The following is a 25,482-nucleotide window of genomic DNA, read 5'->3' as shown; positions in this document are numbered from 1 at the left end:
CAATAAATGCTTATTGATTGACCTGTAAGCAAACAAATAATCTTTCTTATCTGACACATTTTGTACATTTCTCTGACCTATTTTTCCTATTCATTTTTCTTTCCTCATTCTTGTGTCTTCATACACTTTTAATATATACAATTTTCTTTGTCAATTAAACCTCAATAAAGCTGAAAAAAGAAAAGGCTCTCTCGGCTGAGATGCTGGACTGGACCACTTCACTGGTTCACACCACCTGTTATGAGGATGGGCAACCAACAGCAGCTGCTACAGATGCCTTCTGGTTTACTCTCCTCCCATAAAAATGTATGAAGCTTAACTGTAAAATTTTCTTTTTTAAAGAATTTTCTGTTTCTCTGGCACCTGCACATCATTCAACATCCTTATGATGCAATTAAACCTGAATTTTTGAAGCCTACTTTTCCTACAAACCATGGTCTAACTAAGCCCAGCCCTCCGTTCCTTGGCAACTTCATATTCTGGGATGATATGACCACGTGGTCATGCCCTCCCTCAGTGCCAATCACGTCCACGTTTCCAACCTGCTCTTCCTTGGCATTCAGAATCAAGTTCTGGATGTCCATTCTCTTGACTGCTTCCTTGCTATTCTGAGAGGTGAAATTAGCAGCAAAGCTAGTTGAGGGTTCATGAACTGCTTTTTTAGCAGAACAAGACTACCAGAAGTCTCTGTGCCTATGTTTCAATTTATACTTGGAAAATATTGGCCACGTCTTCTATCTTACTCGGCGTTCTATAGCAAGCTCCTTTAATCGTAGAAGTCTCGTTTTGCTCTCCTGTCATTCATATACAAATGCTTATCATTCTCCACTTTCTGGATTCTTTTGGAAAGATACAGTATCTTGAAATTCAGTGCTATTACTACCACACCCCTCTTTTGCTGTACAAATGTACACATACTCATAAATATACACACACAAAACCACCAGAGCTGCTTATTTTAAACAAAGTATTGTTTTAAAAACTGTGAGATTAGCCATGCATTGATGATTGTGGAAGCTAGGTGATCCCTACATGGGGCTTCATTACACTATTCTCCCTACTTTTGAATATATTTGGAAATTTCAATAATAAAAATACTCTTTAACTATTTGTAAAATTATTAGGTTATTTATTTACTCACCAAACATCCATTTTACCAAATGCTGTTAAACAGTAATATGAAGATTAACGCAAGATCTCTATCTAGGGTTACCAAATAAAATACAGAATGCCTGCCCTGTTAAATTCGAATTTCAAATAAACAACAAACAATAGGTTTTCAGTGTATTTAAGATATTTATTGTCTCCGACTTCTGGAGTTAAAGAGCATGAAATCAGTTTCGCTAGATCAAAATCAAGGCGTTAGTAGGGCTGCATTCCTTCCCAAGGCTCTAGGGGAGAATCTGTCCCTTACTTCTTTTAGCTTCTAGTGGCTTTCAGCATCCCTTGGCTTGTGGTCACATCACTCCAATCTACAAGGCCGACATCTTCAAATCTCTTACGGCTCCACCTTACATTGCCTTCTCTCCTGTGTATGTGTGTTAAATCTCTCTCTGCCTATCTCTTATAAGGACACTTGTAATGGCATTTACAGCCTGTCTGGATAACCCATCTCAAGATCTTAAACTTAATCACATCTACAAGGATCCTTTTTCCAAATAAGGTAACATTTGAGGGTTCCAGGAATTAGGACCAGATACCTTTGGGGGTCATTGTTCAGCCCACCACAGGAGCCATGATAGACATCTATCAGGGAACACTGGAAAAACAGAGAAGGAGTTGACAGTTCAACTTGAAAGGAGATGGAAAACAAGCAGATGCCGAGAAAGGTTTTCTAAATCAGTGATGCCAGAGAGTATAAATAACTAAAGCAGTAGTGATAATAACAACTAGTAATCAGACCAACCATAACAGACATTAGCTATAAATAACCACTATAGCCTACCAGGGAGTGCTGGTTGAGCATCAGTCTTGCTAACAGGTATAATGTTGGAGGCTTGCTACAGGAGAATAAATAAGCAGCAGCAACTGAATGACAAACATTCTTTACACATAGTTCCTGATATACCACTTAGGGAGGCAGGAAGGCAGAAACACCTGTTCCTTGTAGTTTGTGGAGTATCCCCACACCTCCTATCTCACTTCCAGTCTTTCTTTTTTCTTTCTGGGTCTTCTGCATTGCCCTTCAAAACTTTCCCAACACTTTAACTACTTTTTTCAACTCAATGTACTCAAAATTTTTACTCAATTATTTACTAAATAATTTTCATTTTATTATTTTCATAAAAATAAAGTGCTTTGTGTAAAAAAAAATTCTAGCAATATAGAGGTATATAAAATAATATTTCCCTCTCCTCCAACTAAACCCACTTCCTAAAGATGAGCACATCAACAGATGTATCAAGACCTTATCTATGTATATATAACCATGTATATATTTAAGTAAATAGGAAAGAGCAATCGTTTAGCTGTTGGCAGAAAGTGATAATCAAAACAGTGCTACCTCAGCCCATTATGCTCCCAAGAAGCTGCAAGTTATACGCTCCTGCTTGTTATATGCTTTGGATCCAATCCCACAGGAAATATCTCTAATTCACAAATTATTTATTTTATGGTGGCATCCTAAGAGAGGATTGGCAATAAGGGCAAGAATTAAAACATCAACAACAATAATTTCCCCTAATCTCCCCCTAAACTTTTCACCCCAAAAGGCTTCTTGCTTGTTGCACAGGCACCTCAAATATAAATTATCTAAAATTGAACTTACTGTCTTCCCTAGGAAACCTGATACTCCTAGTGTTTTCCTTCTAATCCAGTGGCCAAGCCAGAAACCAGAGAGTCCACCTTTTCTCCCACATTGTATATCCAGAAAGCTACCAAAGTCCCAAAGAGGGATTATAATATCCTAGATTAGTGAGCTCCTGCTTATCTCTCTGTCTTCATCTCACACCCTCGCAATCTGGTCTCAAACCATCATGTTCACATTTTTTCATTTTCTTAAGAGTGTATGCTTACCCACGCTGGGACTTTGTATGTGCTGTTTCTTCTAAAAACAGTTTTCCCTCTCCTTGCTTAACTAACTCCTATTAAACTGATAGGTCTTAATTTAGCCATCAGTTTCCCCAGGAGGTCTTCCCCCTGATTCTTCTGGTCTGAGTTAGGGGTCTCTTTTCTGTTCTATCTCAGCATCCTGTGCCTTCTGTCACTTATTAATACTTAGCAATTGTAACAGCCTATTCATTTGTCTTTCACCACCACTAGACCACAGGATCAGTTCACCTTTGTATTATCAAAGTATTATCAAATACTACCTAGCCTAATAATGGGGACACAGTAGGATCTCAATAAATACTTGTTAAATAGATGGAACTAAATAGGTAGAAAGAGCAATACTGATCCCAGTAGCAAAGGTACTTTACGTTTTTGTTCAGGGAGGCAGTTCAATGCATGGCTTCAGTGTAATAAACAAAATGGCAGCATGATTGTTTACAGCATTTTGTTGACTTGGGCATAAGACAAATAAACCCAAACACCACCACCCCACCCCCTCGCAAATAAGCCCATTCTCCTACAGGAAGAAAACCAGACTGTGATTCAGCTGCAAATTTGTTTCCACCTTATCTTTCTGAATTTATACAGAAAGTAAGAGCAGTAATGTAACAGCAGAGTTGACTGATTCCTGCATGTTTCGGCCATTATCATGGTCCAGTGAACAGTCCTCAGCTTTGCAGGCTCAGAAGCTCAAGTTTATTATTTCACTCCAAAGTGGAAAGTCACTGAGGCAGACTTTCTCAACAGGGGTTCTTCATCTGAACACAGAATACAGAAAATTATTTGAGAGATTATTTCTCCATTCTCCCAAGGATGGCAAATAATTACTACCATTCTAGATGCAATGAGAAGTTAATTCATTAAATGCAATGGATGCCTAATAACCATTAGGGCTTATTTCACTCCCAGAATTCCAGAGGGCTTGAATCCCATGAAGTAAACTATATATATATATATATATATATATATATATATATATAGTTTATATATATATATATACATGTGTGTAGGTATGTACATGTATGTATTATATTTACTAATTGGTAAAAGAAAATACATGTGTCACAAAAACTAGAATATAGTATCTAGTTATAATGTGGCTAATTATACTAATTATAATTATAATGTGGCTTAAAAAATATGGACTCTAGAGCCAAAAGGATTAGATGTTTTTAACGATTCATTAATTAAGCTGTCATATTTTGGTGACTCAGTCAGCTTCCCTCCTTGGAGAGATAAGAGACTGTGAGCTCTTTGAGAGAAGGAACAACATTTGTCTTGGCTTCACTTTTTATTGAAATTTGAACTCCTAATAATTAACATAGTGCATGGTACACACTCCATTTCATTAATGGATAGATGGATAAGTTGTAATACTTCCTGGATTATATTCTAATGGTCTTTCATTTCATATATGAAATGTGAATTCTTGCCCATTCATTTAACAAGCACCTACTATGTGCTTGGAGCCTAGACAGGTTATGCATTATGCATCATTTCTTTAGGATTAACCTACCACTTCACATCCATTAGGATGACATTAACAACAACAACAACAAAAAACCAGAAATAACAAGTGTTGGCAAGGGTATAGAAAAATTGGAACCCTTGTGCACTGCTGGTGGGAATGTAAAATGCTGCAATCACTATGGAAAATTTGGGGATTCCTCAAAATATTATAAATAAAACTATCATTTGATCCAATAATTCCACTTCTTTTTTTTTTTTTGGTACACGGGCCTCTCACTGCTGTGCCCTCTCCCGTTGCGGAGCTCGGGACGCACAGGCTTAGCGGCCATGGCTCACGGGCCCAGCCGCTCCGCGGCATGTGGGATCTTCCCGGACCGGGGCACGAACCCGTGTCCCCTGCATTGGCAGGCAGACTCTCAACCACTGCGCCACCAGGGAAGCCCTCCACTCCTTGGTATATACTCCAAAAAACTGAAAGCAGGGACTTGAACAGATATTTATACACCTATGTCTATAAAAGCATTATTCACAATAGCCAAGAGATGGAAGCAACCCAAGTATCCATTGACAGAGGAATGGCAAAACAAAATGTGATATATACATACAATAGAATATTACTCAGCCGCAATAAGGAAGGAAATTCTGACACATGCTACAATATAGATGAACCTTGAAGACACTGTGGGAAGCAAAATAAGTTGGTCACAAAAGCACAAATACTGTATGATTCCACCCATGAGGTATCTAGAATAGTCAAATTTATAAAGACATAAAGTAGAATGGTGGTGACCAGGGGCTGGGGGTGGTGGGGGTGGGGAGTTATTGTTTAATGGGTATAGCGTTTCAGTTTTGGAAGAATAAAAAGTTATAGAGGGAATTCCCTGCCGGTCCAGTGCTTAGGACTTGGCGCTTTCACTGACAAGGGCCCGGCCAGGTTCAATCCCTGGACAAGGAACCGAGATCCCACAAGCTGCTTAGCGAGGTTAAAACAAAAAAAAAAAGTTCTAGAGATGGATGTTGGTGATGAATGCACAACACTGTGACTGTATTTCATGTCACTAAACTGTACACTTACTTAAAAATGGTTAAAATAGTAAAGTTTATATTATATGTATTTTACCACATTTTTTAAAAGATTAATACAGTTGTCCTTATTGATCCTGTCCCTGGACCTTGACATCTATCTTACTTTAGCATCTGTGGCTCTTGTTCATCTTTCATAGAGAATAACAGTAACCCACCTTACCTGAGCACTGGGACTCTATAAGCAACTGGGAAAAATCTTGGATCACTTCAACCTGGAATGAAGGCCTCGTTATCATCATGTCAAGTTTCTAAGTAATATAGCCAAAGATGAGGCTTCTGGGAATTGGAACTAATTGGATTTGCACTGCTTGAAGTTAGAGCAGGGGTCAGGAAGGGGACACAGTGGAGAATGGTAATCTCAATTGTATTTAAAGGCAATGTCCACAGATGGCTTCTGTAGTAGCCCAATGTGCTCTGTCCCCACTTCAGTTATTCTGCAGTTTAGTCTCCAAAGAAATCTGAAGGAAGTAGAATTGAATTTGTAGGGAGACAGGGAGGGAAATAAGACATGTAACATGCACCATATACTGCCATTGGTGCTTGACATTCATTATTTCATTTGATTCTTTTTTTTTTTTTTTTTTTTTGCGGTACGCGGGCCTCGCACTGTTGTGGCCTCTCCCGTTGCGGAGCACAGGCTCCAGACGCGCAGGCTCAGCGGCCATGGCTCACGGGCCCAGCCGCTCCGCGGCATGTGGGATCCTCCCGGACCGGGGCTCGAACCCGTGTCCCCTGCATCGGCAGGCAGACTCTCAACCACTGCGCCACCAGGGAAGCCCCATTTGATTCTTATAACAAACGTATTATTATACTCATTTCATAGATGGCCAAATTAAGGCTCAAAGCAATTAGTATTTCCTAAGTCTCAAAGCAATTAGTATTTCCCAAAGTCATTTGCCTGCAAGTCCTAGGACTAGGATTCAAACTTGATTATTTTCTAATTCTTACAGCCCAGGATCATTTTATTGTTCTGTCTCACAGTTGCCTATAGAGTCAATTTCTGCCATTGGCTCCTCCTTGGAAAGCGCTATGTTACCCTGAAATAAAAAAACCTATTCCCAGGGGCTTCCCTGGTGGCCATGGCCGCTGAGCCTGTGCGTCCGGAGTCTGTGCTGCGCAACGGGAAAGGCCACAACAGTGAGAGGCCCGCGTACCGCAAAAAAATAAAATCTATTCCCAAACTTTTATGCTGGCAGGCAAATAAGGCTCCTGGCAGCAAGTTCATTCTTTGATGAAAGTACTTAAGAATTGATTCCCAGGGCTTCCCTGGTGGCGCAGTGGTTGAGAGTCCACCTACCGATGCAGGGGACACGGGTTCGTGCCCCGGTCCGGGAGGATCCCACATGCTGCGGAGCGGCTAGGCCCGTGAGCCATGGCCGCTGAGCCTGCGCGTCCGGAGCCTGTGCTCTGCAACGGGAGAGGCCACAGCAGTGAGAGGTCCGCGTACAGAAAAAAAAAAAAGAATTGATTCCCAGCTAGAATAATTAGAGGCAACAGAAGAAAGTGCTTCTTCCCCCTGCATTCAGTACCTCCCTTGGCTCAAGAGGAAAACAGCCACCAACTCAAATTGATGAAAGAAATTAAACCTGATGCCTGAAAATCACTAAGTTTAAATTCAGGCTTGGATATTGTACTCCCCTATAAGCATTCTAGGCACTTAATTATACTTAAATTGCATTTTCAGGAGTATTTCTTATGGGATTGATTTTACTTTATTGGCTAAGAATAAGCAAAGCAATAAACAAATAGGATAACTATATACTCTGTTTTTATTACTCATTTAAGTAATTGAATATCTTCCAACAAGTGACCTGATCCTCTTCCAGACAATAGCAGACTTGTCTATCAAAATACTGCATTAAATACATCAAATTCTTATAAATGAAATCTTACTACACAGCAATTGATTTTATGACTTCCAAGTTAGAAATCTACACAAATTAACTCTTAACTGCATGAAAACTTTCCAAAGGATTTTCATGACCTTCTATGGCTTGTCCTAAAATGAAATCCACTTTTGTCATGGAAGCACTTCAGAGTCTCCTGCATTGTTAATATATCTTCCAACACATTGGATTGCGGTGGGGGAAATCAATAATTCATTATTCCACAAACCCCACCAATGAAATGTGATGAAACCCGATGGGGTTGGGAAGGCAGGGGAGCTGCTAGTTACTCAATGGAGGAAATTATCTCATCTCCATCTGAGCTTCAGTTTTCTCATCTATGAAAGATGGAATTGAGTAAAATCATCTCTAATTATATTCCAGTCTTTGAGCTTCTATGATTTAGTTATTCAGCAATGTGATAAACCAAAATACAAAATAGTTCCTACCTAAGTTTTAATAACTAATGGCATGATGAGATAAAACTCTTAACAAAGGGTTTGCAGGGTAAATAATAATGATAAAAACTACATGTCATAACTACTTTTCTAAGTTATTACAGTGTAACTAATATGCCTATAATATAATTAAATTCTTTGAACAAAATACAAATAATATTCCAGGCTTTCACATCAATAATCTTGATATGAACGATCTTAACACCTTAACTTTTTGCTTGTTTGTGACTTGTTTTAATTTCTTGGGCAAAATAATTTAATAAATGGCACCAAAAGATAAAAAATTAATTTGAAGATTTTCTTATATTTTTAATGCTTTTAGGTTCTTAACTCTAAAAATTGAAGTTCTTTTTAAAGTAAACCACACTGTTGTGGTTTTATTTTATACTTTTGGATCAAAAGGGATGAGTTCAAGTTATCCAAAAAAAATAAATCTAGTTTTGAGGTAACAGATGGTAAGTTTAAAAAGAATGCACTCTTTTCCAAGTGTTCTATAATAAGCATGTATCAAATTTATAATAAAACAAAAACAAAAGAATAACATACCATGAAAATAAAATTCACATTCTTCTTTATATCAGGATAAAACTTTTCTATTACTCTCTTTCCTTTTGGCCCTTCATTTCTCTACATTTGTAAAATAGTAGGAAATCAACTAAGCAGGGAAGGTAGAAAACTATATGATGTATAGCATCTATACGTTTCTAACATTTCTTGTCGCAAACCAAATATTTTTTTCTGCTGCAGTTAGCATAAAGTATAAATTTTTGTGTGACCCAAAGTAAATACCAAGCGCCTAAGATGACCATCCACCTAGTAGCCAATCTATGGTCATCAACAACACTGAACAATGTAGACTATCATCTATTTTTCATGCTAAAAGGATTCAAATTCCAGTGCAATAAACCTGTATATAAGAATGTTTTCAAGAGCTTCCCTCATGGCGCAGTGGTTAAGAATCCGCCTGCCAATGCAGGGGACATGGGTTCAAGCCCCGATCCGGGAAGATCCCACGTGCCACGGAGCAACTAAGCACATGCACCGCAACTACTGAGCCTGCACTCTAGAGCCCGCGAGCCACAACTACTGAGCCCAGGAGCCACAACTACTGAAGCCTGCACGCCTAGAGGCCATGCTCTGCAACAAGAGAAGCCACCACAATGAGAAGCCCACGCACCACGAGGAAGAGTAGCCCCCGCTCACCGCAACTAGAGAAAGCCTGCGCACAGCAACAAAAACCCAACAGAGCCAAAAATAAATAAATAAATAAAGAATGTTTTCAAGTCATTCAAATGTTGATTGTTATTAGGTCCAATTCTGATATCCTAACAGAAGCAAAATTTACCTCACTGCCTACTGAGAAAGGAACTCTGTCAGGACGTGTTGAAGAATAAAATGAAATGAGGTTTATGTTCTCAGAAAGTAGTTATCAACATCCAATAATTACACAACATATTTATAATGTTATTATGAATTTGTCCTTTAAAGAACCAGCTACATGACAAATACATATGTATTCCCTTTATTTCTGTTATTTATGAAGATTAAGATATTTGGAAATTCTATCTAGGTAGATTCTAATGCTTTCAATTCTCATAGCTAACCAAGTACAGGCAGCTCTAGAGGTAAGAGGTTTTCTTTACTTCCACTTTGATTTTCCAACACCTATAATTTTGGTTCCTAACAAGTTTCCAGAATAAAATCAAACTTTTTTTTTTTCGAATGTGTGTTCCAATATATGCCTATCTTCAAAAATCTACAGCTTGACCTTGTTCCTTCAGATTTAAGAAAACTGAGATCATCTGGCCAAGCCTCTCCTAGTCTGAGGATGCCCTCTAAAACTTTCCTGACAGATGGCAACCAGTTTCTATTTAAACACTCCAAACACAGTGTTCTCCTGTTTTGTTTGTGTCCCCGCAAAATTCCTATGCCAAAGCCCTAACTTCAATGTGGCTGAGATGGAGCTGCTAAGGAAGCAATTAAAATCAAATGATGTCATAGGGCCCCTGATCTGACAGGAATTAGTGTCCTCATAAGAAGAGACACCAGAGCACTCACTCATTCTCTCTCTCCCTCCCCCTCCACATATGTACTGAGGAAAGACCATGTGAGGACATAACGAAAAGGCAGCCATCTGCAAGCCAGGAAAAGAGCTCTCCCTAGAAACTCAATCAGCCAGAACCTTGACCTTGGAGTTCTAGCCTCCAGAACTGTGAGAAAATAAATTTCTCTTGCTTAAGCCACCTAGGATACGGAATTTTGTTTTAGCAGCAGACTAATACACCTTGCTTCACAAGGTGGCCAATTCCACTCTCAAACAACTCCAAGTGTTGCAAAGTTCTTATTTTAAGCAGAAACCTGTTTTCTGCAGCTTCCACTCGATAATCCAAGGTCTGCCTTCTGAAGCTACAGGAAATAAATTTAACCCCTGTTCTCAATTTAAAAAAAGATTACGTGAAGAGTCCCCAATATTTTAACAACTCTTCTCTATCCTTCAGCCTCTTACTTAAACATACTCTAATTTACCAAGACTCTCTTTAAAATGTGGCAGCTTGGGGATTCCCTGGTGGCGCAGTTGTTGAGAGTCCACCTGCTGATGAGGGGACACGGGTTCGTGCCCCGGTCCGGGAAGATCCCACATGCGGCAGAGCGGCTGGGCCCGTGAGCCATGGCCGCTGAGCCTGCGCGTCCGGAGCCTGTGCTCTGCAACGGGAGAGGCCACACAGTGAGAGGCCAGCGTACGGAAAAAAAAAAAAAAAAAAAAAAAAGTGGCAGCTAGAAAGACTCCTTAAGTACTCCATAAATATGAATAATAAGAGGCACGATACTTTGCTAAATTAGTCTTAAATTTTCCTGAGGAAAAGCTACTCTCTAAAAACCCCTCAAAACCCTTAAGAGGGGATTTCCCTGGTGGCTCAGTGGGTAAGACTCTGCGCTCCCAATGCAGGGGGCCCGGGTTTGATCCCTGTTCAGGGAACTAGATCCCGCATGCGTGCCGCAACTAAGAAATCCGCATGCCGCAACAAAGATGCCACATGCCGCAACGAAGATACCACGTGCTGCAACTAAGACCCAGTGCTGCCTACAGAAAGAAAGAAAGAAAGAAGGAAAGAAAGAAAGAAAGAAAGAAAGAAAGAAAGAAAGAAAGAAAGAAAATATTTAAAAAAAAAAAACCCTTAAGAGGAAGGGAACTTCAGTCAATGAGACCACCTATCTATGACGAAAAACCTTCTGTAAGGTCCCCTTTGTTGGAAATCTAGTCAGCTGGCTCAGAAAACAACAAGATAGACTTCAAGATCAACTGGTTGGAGACCTGATACTTCATGAAAATAAATGAGTACATCATTGAGGACAGATTATTTCTATTTGCCTCAAGGTCATTGTGGACAAAGAATCCATTCATTCCTTCTCACCAGTAAAATTCATTTATTTTTTATCACCTTTCTTATGTCCAAAATGTCTACATTAGTCTTCTCTTATTTATTCTCTTTTTTTCCATAGGGAAAAACTAGTTAGTCCAATGCACATGTAAACTACTATATTAGAAGAGCAAATAAGCCTAGTCCTTTGGTGCCTGGGGAACTCCTCAGTGAATCCCTTGCTGTCACCGTCTTGGGTTACTCTCTGGTGCTGCTTCCAAGGACCAAAGAGAGGGAGTTTTTTTGTTTTTTTTTTTGGCTGCGTTGGGTCTTCGTTGCTGCGTGCAGGCTTTCTCTAGTTGCAGTGAGTGGGGGGTTACTCTTCGTTGTGGTGCACGGGCTTCTTATTGTGGTGGGTCCTCTTGTTTTGGAGCACAGGCTCTAAGCACGCAGGCTTCAGTAGTTGTGGCTTGCAGGCTCTAGAGCACAGGCTCAGTAGTTGTGGCACATGGGCTTAGTTGCTCCATGGCATGTGGGATCTTCCCAGACCAGGGCTCGAACCCATGTCCCCTGCATTGGTAGGCGGGTTCTTAACCACTGCATCACCAGGGAAGTGCCGAGAGGGAGATTTTTACCTTCAAGTCCTGCACCTTTTGGTTCATGTCCTCTCGCATCTCTTTTTTCTTTTTCTCTAGCTTATTCCAATTGCTGTGCTTTTCTTGTAAATATGTCATATCTGAATTGTCAAAAAAATTACTTTGAATACTAACTGCTGTGGTCCACAACACAGAGATCAAAAGCACAGATTTACTAATGCCATTTGCAGCAATGTGGTTGGACCTAGAGATTATCACACTAAGTGATGTAAGTCAGACACAGAAATACAAATACCATATGATATCACTTATAAGTGGAATCTAAAAAACAGTACAAATGAACTTATTTACAAAACAAAAACAGACTCACAGACAGAAAACAAACTTATGGTTACCAAAGGGGAAGGAGGGAAGGGATAAATTGGGAGTATGGGATTAGTAGATACAAACTACCATATAAAATAAACAACAAGAATGTGCTGTAGAGCACAGGGAATCGTATTCCATATCTTATAATAAACTATAATGTAAAAAATAAAAAAGAATATAAATATATACATATATATGTATAACCAAACTGCTTTGCTGTACACATGAAACTAACACAATATTGTAAAGCAACTATACTTTAATTAAAAAATAAACAAAAAAGCACAGATTTACTAGAGTATAAAGGAGATAGGGGATGTAAACCACATACACCAGAGTAAATCATTGGCGCGATCTAAAGAATTCAGTAATCTTTGTTGTCCTTGTTAGTGCATGCTGCTTCTCCCCGCACCTTCAAGCCCAGAATAAATTCAACTCCAAATTTAATAAATATTTTTATTTTTGCATTCTTACAGACTGTTGAAAAAGTCATTCCTCTCTAGGTCCTTCACTTCCTTGGTCTCAAATCATCACTGTGCTCTGTGATGATCCACTAAAAATTCAAAGATGGAAGATATCAGTAGACTGCAATATTTGGGGCAGGCTTTGCCTACCTAATCATTAATATTTCAGCTTGGTAAAATCAGAATTTGTATAAATTCATGGGGAACGCCCTATGGATAAGAGAATAAGTGTCAACAAAGGCAGAGAGGTAGAAACACCTTAGACACGTCTTGGACATAGCAGTCCCAGGGTCACACAGAAAATCTCATTCTTCTCACTGAAACTGCCTACCCATGACAGTGGTGCTACTTTTTCTTTACTCAGAAATGGCCACTGAGTAAACCAGAGTGGGCCTGACCCAAGGGCAGCAACTCCACAGTCTTGACTCATGGGGTGGCCCAATTCAAAGGACTCTTCCTACCGGAGCAGTGGAAATTAGTCCAATCCGACTATCTCCCTCCAGAATTTGTGTGTGTGTGTGTGGTACACGGGCTTCTCACCGTTGTGCCCTCTCCCGTTGCAGACCACAGGCTCTGGACGCGCAGGCTCAGCAGCCATGGCTCACGGGCCCAGGCGCTCCGCGGCATGTGGGATCTTCCCGGACCGGGGCACGAACCCGTGTCCCCTGCAGTGGCAGGCAGACTCTCAACCACTGCGCCACCAGGGAAGCCCTCCCTCCAGAATTTATACTGGAGAATGCAGAGAAGATTGAACAGGGGGGAGAAAAATAGAGAGCAATCACCCAGAAAGACATCAGAAAACAAAGTCTAGGTCCTTGGTATTTACAATAAACCCCTTTTATCTTAAGATTACCTGAATGAATCTCCTCCTTACAACAACAAAAAGTCTAGTGCAATATATTTTAGGAACAGGCAATACACAGGTCTACCCTGATAAAGGGTTTATCCAGGGGACAGCAAAAGATAAATTCAGAACGGTAGATTAAGGTCTTCACTTGTGAAGAACTTTGAATACTAGCTATATTTTTCTTTCTTTTTTATGTAATCTTACTTTCACTTTGCCATTGCACATTCGGCAAAACTTTAAAAAAAAAAAACAGAAGAGTGCCTACCAGTCGAGACTGAAATAAATTAATTTGCAAGAGATATATGTGACTTGAGGAGTCAGTCACCTCAAGCCGGGCGAGCACTGTGGGCCGAGCAGGGGCAGTGGGGCAGTGGGAGTGCAGACTGAAAAAACGCAGACCACCGGGGCACTACTCACTCCTCCTGCTCTGATCTGCTCTTGTACTAGGGGTCTGATCAGGCCTGTGTCTGCCTCCTTCCTGAGGAGGCCAGAGGTCCCATCTGAACAGCCTTCCTACAGCAGAGTCCCACTCCCCGTGGCCAGGCGGGAGTTCCGGATCAGTGTTGTCTCCCAGGACCCTGACACAGCGGCCAAGTTTATCGGCGCCGGAGCCGCCACAGTTGGTGTGTCTGGTTCAGGGGCCAGCACTGGCACAGTGTTTGGCAGCTAGATCATTGGCTATGCCAGGAACCCATCTCTGAAGCAGCAGCTCTTCTCCTACGCCATTCTGGGCTTTGCCCTGTCTGAGTCTATGGGGCTCTTCTGTTTGATGGTCACCTTCCTCATCCTCTTTGCCATGTGAGGCTCCATGAAGGTCACCTACCCACACCTGATGCTTCGACTCCAGGCCATGCCCAGTGCTAGAGTGTGCTAAGAGAGAGATGTGACTTGAATAGCATAAATAACAATGTTTGATTTTATATCTATTTGTCACAGATAACCAAAGGTATTTAAAAATCTAGTAGTGTGTTGACATAATAAGATGCTCTCTAAATCTTTTTTCACACACAAAAAAGATGTATATCTCCCACTAAGATCAGGTATATGGAAAGGACATTCCCCTCTCACCACTTCTTTGCAGCATTATAATGGAAGTCCTTGTTAATGCAGTAAGGCAAGAAAAGGAAATAGAAGGTACACAGGCAGATTGGGAAGGAAGACATAAAACTGTCTTTGTTTGCAGATGACATGATCATCTATGTGAAACACCAAAAGGATCAAACAAACTCCTAAAGCTAATAAGTAATTATAGCAAGGTTGCAGGATACAAAGTTAATATATAAAAGTCAATTGTTTTCTACGTACTAACAATGAACAAGTGGAATTTGAAATTCAAAACACAATAACATTTGCATTACATCAAAAAAAATACTTAGGTATAATTCTAACAAAATAAGATCTATATGAGCAAACCTCTGATTAATGAAATAAAAGAACTAAATCAATGGGGAGATACTGCATCTTCATGGATAGGGAGACTCAATATTGTCAGGATGTCAGTTCTTCCCAACTTGATCAACTGATTCAATGCAATCCCAGTCAAGATCCTAGCAAGTTATTTTATGGATACAGACAAGCTGATTCTAAAGTTTGGGGACTTCCTTGGCGGTCCAGTGGTTAAGACTTCACCTTCCAATGCAGAGGGTGTCGGTTTGATTCCTGTTCGAGGAGCTAAGATCCCACATGCCTTGCAACAAAAGAAACTAAAAATATAGAAAACAAAAGCAATATGGTAACAAAGTCAATAAAGACTTTAAAAATGGTCCACATCAAAAAAATATTTTAAAAAAAATAATAAATAAAGTTTGTAAGCAGAGGCAAAAGACCCAGAGTAGCCAACACAATATTGAAGTAGAATAACAAAGCTGGAGGACTGATGCTACTCAACTTCAAGACTTACTATAAAGTGGCAGTGATCAAGACAGTATGGTATTGGTGAAAGAACAGATAAATAGATCAATGGAACAGAACAGAGATCACAGAAATAAACTCGCATAAATATAGTCAACTGATCTTTGACAAAGGAGCAAAGGCAATACAATGGAACAAAGGTAGTCTCTTCAACAAATGGTGCTGCAATAACTGGACATCCACGTGCAAAAAAATGAATCTAGACATTGACCTTACATCTTCCCAAAAGTTAACTAAAAGTGGATCATAGGCCTAAATGTGAAATGCAAGAACTATAAAGCTCCAAGAAGATAAACTCCCAGATAACCTTGGGAACAACACCACCAAAGGCATGATCCATGAAAGAAATAATTGATAAGCTAGACTTCATTAAAATTAAAACATCTGCTGTGCAAAAGACAATGTCAAGAGAATTAGAAGACAAGCCACAGACTGGAAAAAAATATTTGTAAAAGACACATCTGAAAAAGGATTGTTATCCAAAATATACAAAGAACTTTTAAAACTCAATAATAAGAAAACAACCATATTAAAAAATAGGCCAAAGGCCTTAACAGACATCTCACCAAAGAAGATATACAGATGGCAAATAAGCATGTGAAAAGATGCTCTACAACATACGTCACCAAGGGAATGCAAATTAAAACAATGGGATACCACAACACACCTATCAGATTGGCCAACATCAAACACTGGCAAGGATGTATAGCAACAGCAACTCTCATTCATTTCTGACAGAAATGCGAAATGGTACAGCCACTTTGGAAGACAGTTTGGCAACTGTCTTAAAAAATTAAACATATTCTTATCCTACAATCCAGTAATCGTGCTCCTTTGTATTTACCCAAAGGAGTTGAAAACATGTCCACACAAAAACGTGCACACAGATGTTTATAGAACCTTTATTCATAATTGCCAAAACTCTGGTACATCCAGACAATGGAATGTTACTTAGCACTAAAAAGAAATGAGTTATCAAGCTATGAAAAGACATGGAGGAAACTTAAATGCATATTTCTAAGTAAAAGAAGCCAATCTGAGAAAGCTACATATTGTATGATTCCAACTATATGATATTCTGGGAAAGGCAGAAATATGGAAACAATGAAAAGATCAGCAGTTGCTAGAAATGGGGGTGGGGGTGAAGAGACAGAGCATAGAAGGGTTTTAGAACAGTGAAAATACTCTGTATGATATTATAATGACATATTATTATATGTCATTATGCATTTGTCCAAACTCATAGAATTAGAACGTATAACACAGTGAACCCTAAAGTAAGCTATGGACTTTAGGTGATAACGATGTGTCAATGGAAATTCATCCTTGGTAACAAATGTACCAATCTGGTGAGTGATGTTAATTATGGGGGAGGTGGGAATTCTCTGGTTGGCCAGTGGTTAGGACTCGGTGCTCTCACTGCCGAGGGCCCAGGTTCAATCCCTGGTCGGGGAACTAAGATCCCACAAGCCACACGGTGTAGTCAAAAAAAAAAAAAAAAAAAAAAAAAAATTATGGGGGAGGCTGTGCACGTGTTGAGGCAAAGGGTATACGGAAAACCTCTGTACCTTCCTATCAATTTTGTTGTGAATCCAAAACTGCTCTAAAAAATAAACCTTTAAAAAAAAGATGTACATCTACATCCAAATCTCATATTGCCATATTTTCTTACACACAGTGAAGAATGGATTTTGCAAGCCAAAATATTTTGGTCAACATTGTAAAAAATTTATAGGCTATCTCAAAATAAGATTGATTTTTCTTGTAGTTGAATTTAAATATTAAAGGCTTTATGGTTCCAATTGGTAATGCATAATAACTGGGTCTGCTTTATAACGATTTTTTAAAGCAAAGCATAAATAGCAAGAAAGTTTAAAGGAGTAAGATGCTAAAATGTTCTTTCCTGTGTCTAGTAGTATGCTTTAAAAATTTTTTAACCATAATTCTTTAATTGAAATATCTTCTTTGACTCTGTCTGAAGTGAAGGCAGCTGAAACCTTTTAATATTCAGAGAATAAAAAAAGCAAGTATCCAGTTTTCCAAGATAATCTCAACTAAGAATCTACCTACAGTGCAGGAACATTAACTACTAAGCATTGCTAACGTGGGAAAAAGAGAAAAGCTTACAGTTAAAAAAACAACACCGACTGGTAACGATTTATTTTCCAAAGTCATTCCAGCACCTCTTACCTCTTTCTACAAATGTGTGTACCAAGAGCACAAGGGCCACGGCAGCTTGGCAAAGAAGATTCACCTTGGTATGCCTAGTGTTCATTACTGAAGCTCAGGCTTCCCTGTAACTTTTCAGGTTTTATGTAAGCAAGGGTCACTAATTCCAAGGGCCTCAAAAGGTCACCAGAAAGGCTAAAGATATATTAGGTGTCAAGGAGAGGTAGCAAAATAAGCGTGAGAGAGTGGGCAGTAAAAATGGATAAATACTCCCACCAACGATCCAGATGTACAAACTCTTCCATCATTTACAACCACAGGCCACCATAGACTCTTTCTTTCTTCTTTCTTTATGGCTGCACTGGGTCTTTGTTGCTGCGCACTGGCTTTCTCTAGTTGCGGTGAGCAGGGGGCTACACTTTGTTGCAGTGCGCGGGCTCCTCATTGCAGTGGCGTCTCTTGTTGCGGAGCACGGGTTCTAGGCATACTGGCTTCAGTAGTTGGGGCACACGGGCTCAGTAGTTGTGGCTCGCAGGCTCTAGAGCACAGGCTCAGTAGTTGTGGTGCACAGGCTTAGTTGCCCCACAACATGTGGAATCTTCCCAGACCAGGGCTCAAACCTGAGTCCCCTGCATTGGCAGGCGGATTCTTTAACCACTGCGCCACCAGGGAAATCCCCCACAGCCCATAGACTCTTGAAGATGGATTTCTCTCAAGAGCAAGCAGCTGTTTCACCAAAGCTACACTGAGGTTATTTCTATAAGATAATATATTATTTTGTGAAGACTCCCTCTCTCCTATTTCTGGTTCTTTCCCCCTTTTTTATGTTATTGGCCACAGTATCAAACTGAGTAAAATTTTCCAGCTCAACCACATTATCTGCTTTGTCTGTCCACACACTCTTAAAGTTGCTCTTAAGGGGGGCTATATTTTTCTGTGAGAACAGATGAAATACAGCCTGTCATGACAATCAGTGTGAACCATCTGGAATATTTTCAGGAAAGACCAAATAAAATCCAATCAAATACGTTTGAGAAGCAACAGAAGTCTAAGGTGGTGTTTTTATCCACTAATTGTAAAGTTTATAAATTGCCATTGTTGATAGGTGTTTATCCTTCGAACACACTCATACGACTATGCCCTATATATTTGTAGGAGAGTGCTTGTCATAACAAAAGACTAGAAACAGCCTAAATGTCTATCAGTAGGGAGCTGGTTAAATAAATTAGTCTACCCGATACAATGAATGGATACTATGCGGCTAATGAAAAGGAATGAGGTAGACCAACATTTGTGAGATGGAAAGCCCACCAAAGAATAATAAGTGACACTGAAAACAAGTTAAAATGAAAAGCTTAGCTTTAGTCCATGTATTTTGTTTTTGTTTTTGTTTTTTGCAGTACGGGGGCCTCTCACTGTTGTGGCCTCTCCCGTTGCGGAGCACAGGCTCTGGACGCACAGGCTCAGCGGCCATGACTCACTGGCCCAGTCGCTCAGCGGCATGTGGGATCTTCCCGGACCGGGGCATGAACCCATGTCCCCTGCATCGGCCGGCGGACTCTCAACCACTGCGCCACCAGGGAAGCCCAAGTTCATGTATTTTCAATTGTGTACTATGCCAGAGTATGACTATACCACAATATATTTATAAAACATATCAACATAAATGTATCTCATAAACATAAATTGAGGGCAAAATGCAAATTGCTAAAATACTAACAATATTATATCATTTATATGACATTTTAAAACATGAGAAACAATTCTACCTACTGTTAGGGACACATATATATGAATTAAGAGTACAAAGAAATGCATGGGGATTAGGAGGGACAATATAATTGGGACAAGGTATTGGGTTAAACCACATGATAGTGCCAATGTTCCACCATTTTTGACCTACAAAAACAACAATGTCATATATGGTTCAACCTCACATGTAAGTGGTCTTTGACTATGTTAAGTAGGTTTTACTTTTTAAGCTAAGAGGAAGATACACATGGGTTCATAGGAACCCATGTGGATCCACCATTATTTAGCTCTATGACCCAAGACAAGTTATTTAACCTAATTTCTTTATCTGTAAAATGGGGATAATAATGAAACATATCTCACAGGGGTACCATGAAAATCAAATAAGTGAATATATATTAAGCACTTAAACAGTACCTGGCACATGGGTAAGCACTATTTGATTCAGCTACTGTTATATTCTATAGCCTTTTGTACAGCTGTAATATTTCATGAAAATATTTTTCACTTATTTTTTTCACTTATTATTATGGAAAACTGTAAATATAAACAAAAGCAAGGAGACTAGTATAATAAGCCCAAATGTACCAATCACTTTGCTTTAATAATTAGCAAAGCATGGCCAATGTTTCACTTCTACCCCCATTCCCAGAAACGCACATTAGATTATTTTGAAGGGAATCCTAGATTTCATCCATAGATACATTTTTATCTCTTTAAAACATAAGGATTTCTAGAAACATAACCAAAAATACCATTACCACATTTTAAGAATTAACGATTCCTTAATATTATCAAACATCTAGTCACTGCTTCAATTTCCTTGCTTGTCTCATAAATACTTAAGTAAATTTTGTTTTGCAGTATTTATAAGTACACAGCTTGCTGAATTTTTACAAAGTGAACATTCCCATGTAACCAGCCAGCACTTGGAAGAAGAAATAGAATGTTGAGTTTTCCATCTTTTTGTGTGTTTTTTACAAATGTTTTCAAATCAGGATCCAAATAGGGTTATATCTTACAAATGGTTGACAGTCTCTTTCACAGTAATTTTTCATTTTTAAATTAACATTACAGTGATGAATGATATGAGCCTATTTCTACTTTTTAGACAATTTAGGTGCTTTTCATTATTTCTAAAAGAAAATATAAAATACTGTTTGTTACCACTGGCAGTGAGATTGGAAGTCAGAAATATGCCAGGGTAGTCTTTCAAGGCATTACCAACAAACAGCATTTTTAGAAAGGAAATACCACTGAAAATTAAAAACAGATTCAACTATGGTCATTAAAGTATAGCAAACAGCCAGAGATCTATTCTCCAGCTAACTCAATATAGAGATTCGCTTTTAGAATTTACTTGTATTTTTCATTATCATAATTGTATTCTACCTTAACTACTGTGCTTCCTTACTTGGGTTTCCAGCCCTGAGTCGAAATGAAATGAAAGTGTCTCAATGGTGCGCCAGTAATAGAATTTGAAAATCTTTATTCTGAGATATTGTAGTTTTGCAACCCTTAATGGCATTGTCCTTGACTGGAGATGCACAAGCAAATTCATTTTCTGCCAGCCTCTCTGAGGCTAATGGGCCTTCCAACTGCAGAGTTTTCACTGACTTCTAATGACTGGGTGCAGCAGAGCAGGGGCCTCTGGGAGCAGGATGCTGTCTTCTGGCAGAGTTCCTGGGAGAAAGAAAACCTTGAAAGATGCACTGCAATAAATCCCTTGTTCTGGGAAAACAGAAAGTCAAGCTCTACCATAAATTTTTTATTTTCCTCCATAATCCAATTTTAAGATTATGTTCAGGTGAAAGCAAGAGAATATTGTTAGATAAAATAATTGTGAAAAGGTCTGAAATTAAAATACGTATAAATGCTTATGTAAAACAGTCATGTAGAGTATTTCACTCTCCAAGACTTTGAGAAAAATGCTAAATCTGGTGATAAAATCTGAGACTGTCTCTCATACATTTGTAAAATTAAGATAATTATGTGAGTAAATGAGAAGAAAATGAGAAATCTATATACTACTATACTGCATTGTCAGTAAGAATAAGGTGACTGATTTTTAAAGAAAATGCAGAATTACCAAAAAAAATCACTTACTTATTCCACATTTATATTATGAGATGTGTGTAGCTATTGAAAATACACCAGAACCTCACCCAGAGAGTGTTTCCACAGTCCGAGAAGACAGCATTGATAAATGGAAGTTGCATATCACACAAACTGAATGGTGATGTAGAAACCTTGCACAGAAGCAGGCTTTCATTTCTGACCACTTTGGTACAAACTAGATTTCCCTAGAGGTTCAGTTTGAGGTAAAGAACAGGCAATTTAAGCTAACTCAGCAAGTCAGAAATCAGTGGTAATAATAAGTGGTAAGTGCCGGGAAAAGGTGATGTCGAGAAGTTGGAAGCTGTTGTAAATTCAATTTCCCCATACAAAAGAAAAATTAGCAAAGCAACAAATGCAGCTCCAGGCAATGGCGTGCGGGATGGTTACCTGATAGTCAAGCCACTCTCTCATCATGCTCCCACCCCCCAAACACAAACAAGAATAATTTAGCTAGCCAATCCTGTTGCAGTCTGGCATCAGTTCTCAAAGATTTGGTTCCATGACATAGTTATTGCAAGGGGGTAAGCAAGGTACAGGGACCTGCTTTCAGAGGAAAGGAACCTACCGACCTCTCAAGGAAAGGAACTGTGTGTTCTATTTACCCTTGTCTTCCCAGCGCTTAGCACTACCAGGTCTCATTGTATCCTCCACAGATGTTTGTTGACATTGCAGTTGGTTGGAAGTCATAATATATCAGGATTTGTGTTCATCCAGACCTTGAAGTAGCATAGTAAAGAAGAAATCAGCTATGTGTATGAAACTGCTTTTAAAAGGATACATTATTTCATGAATAAGTTAAATTTTGTCAGCACCCTGCTACTTCAAGGTCTGGCTAGAATAATTATCATCCTGATTTACAAAAGTTGTTCAAGACTACCTGGGACTTCACTAAAAAAACCAAGATAGGTAACAAAGATGGGGCTCAAACTCTGGTATACTATATCCAGTGTGATTTTCTCCATACCTCATCTGTTGAGCTATCAAATACCAACAACCACAGAAAAGAGAAGGGCGGGTGACAGCCACCCAGATTGGCTCTTCAAAGTCTTACTGTTATTATCAGCAGGACCCTGGTCTTGTTTGTAGCCAGCACAGAGATCAACTGTCTTGACAATCCCAGAATCAGCTGTAGCTGTGGCCCCAGGGCCAGCATAGACTGTTTTCACTACATTCTGATGAGTGTTGGAGATTGGGAATATTCGTCTGGAAGTAATAAGCAAGATCAGAAGTGACTGGAGGCAGGTAGAGAAGTTAAAGGACCACAAGAATAGCCCTAGAATAAGAGACTCTCTTAAGTAATATAAAAGGAAAAGAAATATACATCAAAAGCTGAAACACAGACAGATAATAGGTGGGTAGATATATATCTGATAGATATCAGATACATACATATAAATTAGAATGTCTTAATTCTGAACTATATATCTTTACACATCTAATGTTTCTGAAATAGGGATGCATTTTATAATCAACGTGCATATTTAACACAACGGTCTTTTTTTCCTAACACTACAGAAGGGAAGAAATGTACATGTAATTTCTACTGCCTAACGACTTCTTTCCTTTCATTTGGAACTGTAGATCAGAGAGTGGTTGATCAATAAACTAAATTTGATTATCATTTATACTCTTTTTATATTTTTGCCTTACTACATATGATCTCTCTGAGACCAGAGGCCCCATTTTACTTATCTCTATAATTTCCCATAACACCTAATATTTCTTGATACACAGAGTTTAATACATATTTGCTAATGGGTATTGTTAAAAGTTACACACATACAATTAGCAAAAAAATGTCTCAAGCAGGTGATTCATGTCCAACAAAATGAAAGAAGTTGAGGAAAATAAAACTGATGAGCATATTTAAGCACTAGATACATCCATTAACTCAGATGAGATATCATCTAAATATCTAAACAGCAAGGAGAATGTTGCCAAAAATTAATTTGTTTATGACATTTTAGTAGAAATTCTCTATCATACAAAAAAGAACATTAATTTTTACCTCACTGTATTTTGATTAGAATAAATTTTAAAAAGGAAACAACTGGAGGCAATAGTTAAATTATAATACAACCATAAACTAGAATGCAGTGCTGCCAATAAAAAATGAGGTTTCCAAAAGATACTTAATGACCACATTATAATATTTAGTGGAAAAAAGCATGATATAAAATTAAATCAATTATTTGATTTAAGTTTTTAAAATATTGATGGAGTTCAGAGCATGCTGCCCCCCAAATATGGCTCCATGACATATTGAATACTTTAAGCTAAAGGAATTTGAGAAATGACAGATACGGAAAGGACTCTCAGACCTACCCCATCTCCCCTGAAACAGGTGATAAGACCATCATGTGAGAGGTGCCATCCTTATACCTGGAAGAAAGTAGCGTCCTTATCTCTGAAGACAGAGGGGCACCAAGAAGAATCCCAATAAACAGGGCTTGCTAAGTTTCCCCCAGTTTACTACCCTTAGCTCATACTTCTTTGTCCATAACTATCCACTCTTCATCAAATCTAGAATAAAAACACTCAGGTTTAAACTGTTTCTTCAGGTCTTCATTCCCTTATGAAGGCTCCCAAGTCACATAAAACTTAAATAAATGTGGTTGCTTTCCTCTTGGTAATTTATCTTCTGTCAGTCCAATTTATAGGGCCCCAGCCAGAGAACCTAAGAGTGTAGTAAAAAGAAAAAAAAAGAAATTTTCTTCCCCTACAAAATATATGAGACTAGAAAGAAATATACCTAAATCTTCATAGTGGTTTTATTTCACAAATATGAAATTATAGATATTTTAAAAAACTAATTTCTATAATTTCCAATATTTTTATCAGCAGGGCTTTTAAAACGTTTACCTTAATGAGCAAGTTCCCCACAGTGTGATTTTGTTCATTTGAGTCTTCTATGTGCATATTGCTGGCCAGCTGTAGCTTACCCCTCAGAACAAGACTGTGTATAGAAACGACTCAACCCAATAACAAAAATATACTACCCCAACCTTTACTGAGTTATTGTCACCAATATTATTTTTATTTTCCTCCTAATAAGAAAATTAAAATCTATTTCAATTTTTAGAAGCAACTCACATGAAATCTCAGATTATAAACTGGGTCTGACTTTTCTATTCCAGGAATGGGTTAAACCGATCAGTTAATGAAAGGACTAGCTACTGAGACCTGTAGGAAATGGATGACACCCAAATGAAAGCCATTCAGGGATTAAACAGAGTGAGAGGGATTCCTCAAAAAAGACCAGATTTCTGGGATTCACAGTATCCTCTCTTTCTCCAGGTTCTCCTCTGATCCTTCTTATCTAACTGTATACCTGAAATGTGCATATTTTATGTGCAAGTATATGTGCATAATGTACACATGTAATGTACAGTTATTTTTCTTACTAAGCAAGGGAACACTAAGACATATCTATAAGTAGCTCTCACTAGCTCCTCTTCCTTCACTTCCTCCTTAAGCTGGGCACTGCCCCAATTCCCACCCTCAGACCTCTTCTTTCACTACATGTTTCTTTAGGCTGATGCTTCTCCAAGTGTGCTTCCAGACCAGCAGCATAAGCACGACCTGGGCGTTTGTTAGAGCTGCAAATTACTGGGCCTATCCCAGACTGAATCAGAAACTCCAGGCATGAGGCCCTGCGGTGAGTTTTAACAAGGCCTCCAGGTGATTTTGATGTGTGTTGAAAACCACTGCCTCCAGGCAATCTCATCTGCCTTGTAGGTCTGTGGCTATAAACCTGTACTGCCTGGCTCTGACCTCTCTTATGAGCTCCAGACCTGAGTTACCATCTGCCTGCTAAATCTCTCTATCTGAATATCCCCAGTGTAACTCAAACTCAGCAAAGTAATAAGCTTCGACCTTCCTACCCCTCTCCCTGACCACCTCTACCCTAAAGCCTGCTCCTTTTCCGGCTCTCCCATCTCAATGA

The 25,482-nt window shown here is 39.0% G+C and overlaps 1 pseudogene; it reads left to right on the top strand.

Moving 5' to 3' along the window:
- The first annotated feature begins 503 nt into the window (after positions 1-503).
- LOC113619262 (ATP synthase F(0) complex subunit C1, mitochondrial pseudogene) lies at positions 504-14,397 on the top strand (annotated as a pseudogene).
- Positions 14,398-25,482: the final 11,085 nt, after the last annotated feature.

Source organism: Aethalodelphis obliquidens, unplaced genomic scaffold (assembly GCF_003676395.1).
Source record: "Aethalodelphis obliquidens isolate GAN/ISIS:26980383/991018 unplaced genomic scaffold, ASM367639v1 scaffold6, whole genome shotgun sequence".
Classification (NCBI taxonomy): domain Eukaryota; kingdom Metazoa; phylum Chordata; class Mammalia; order Artiodactyla; family Delphinidae; genus Aethalodelphis; species Aethalodelphis obliquidens.
This window is presented reverse-complemented; position numbering and strand designations above follow the sequence as displayed.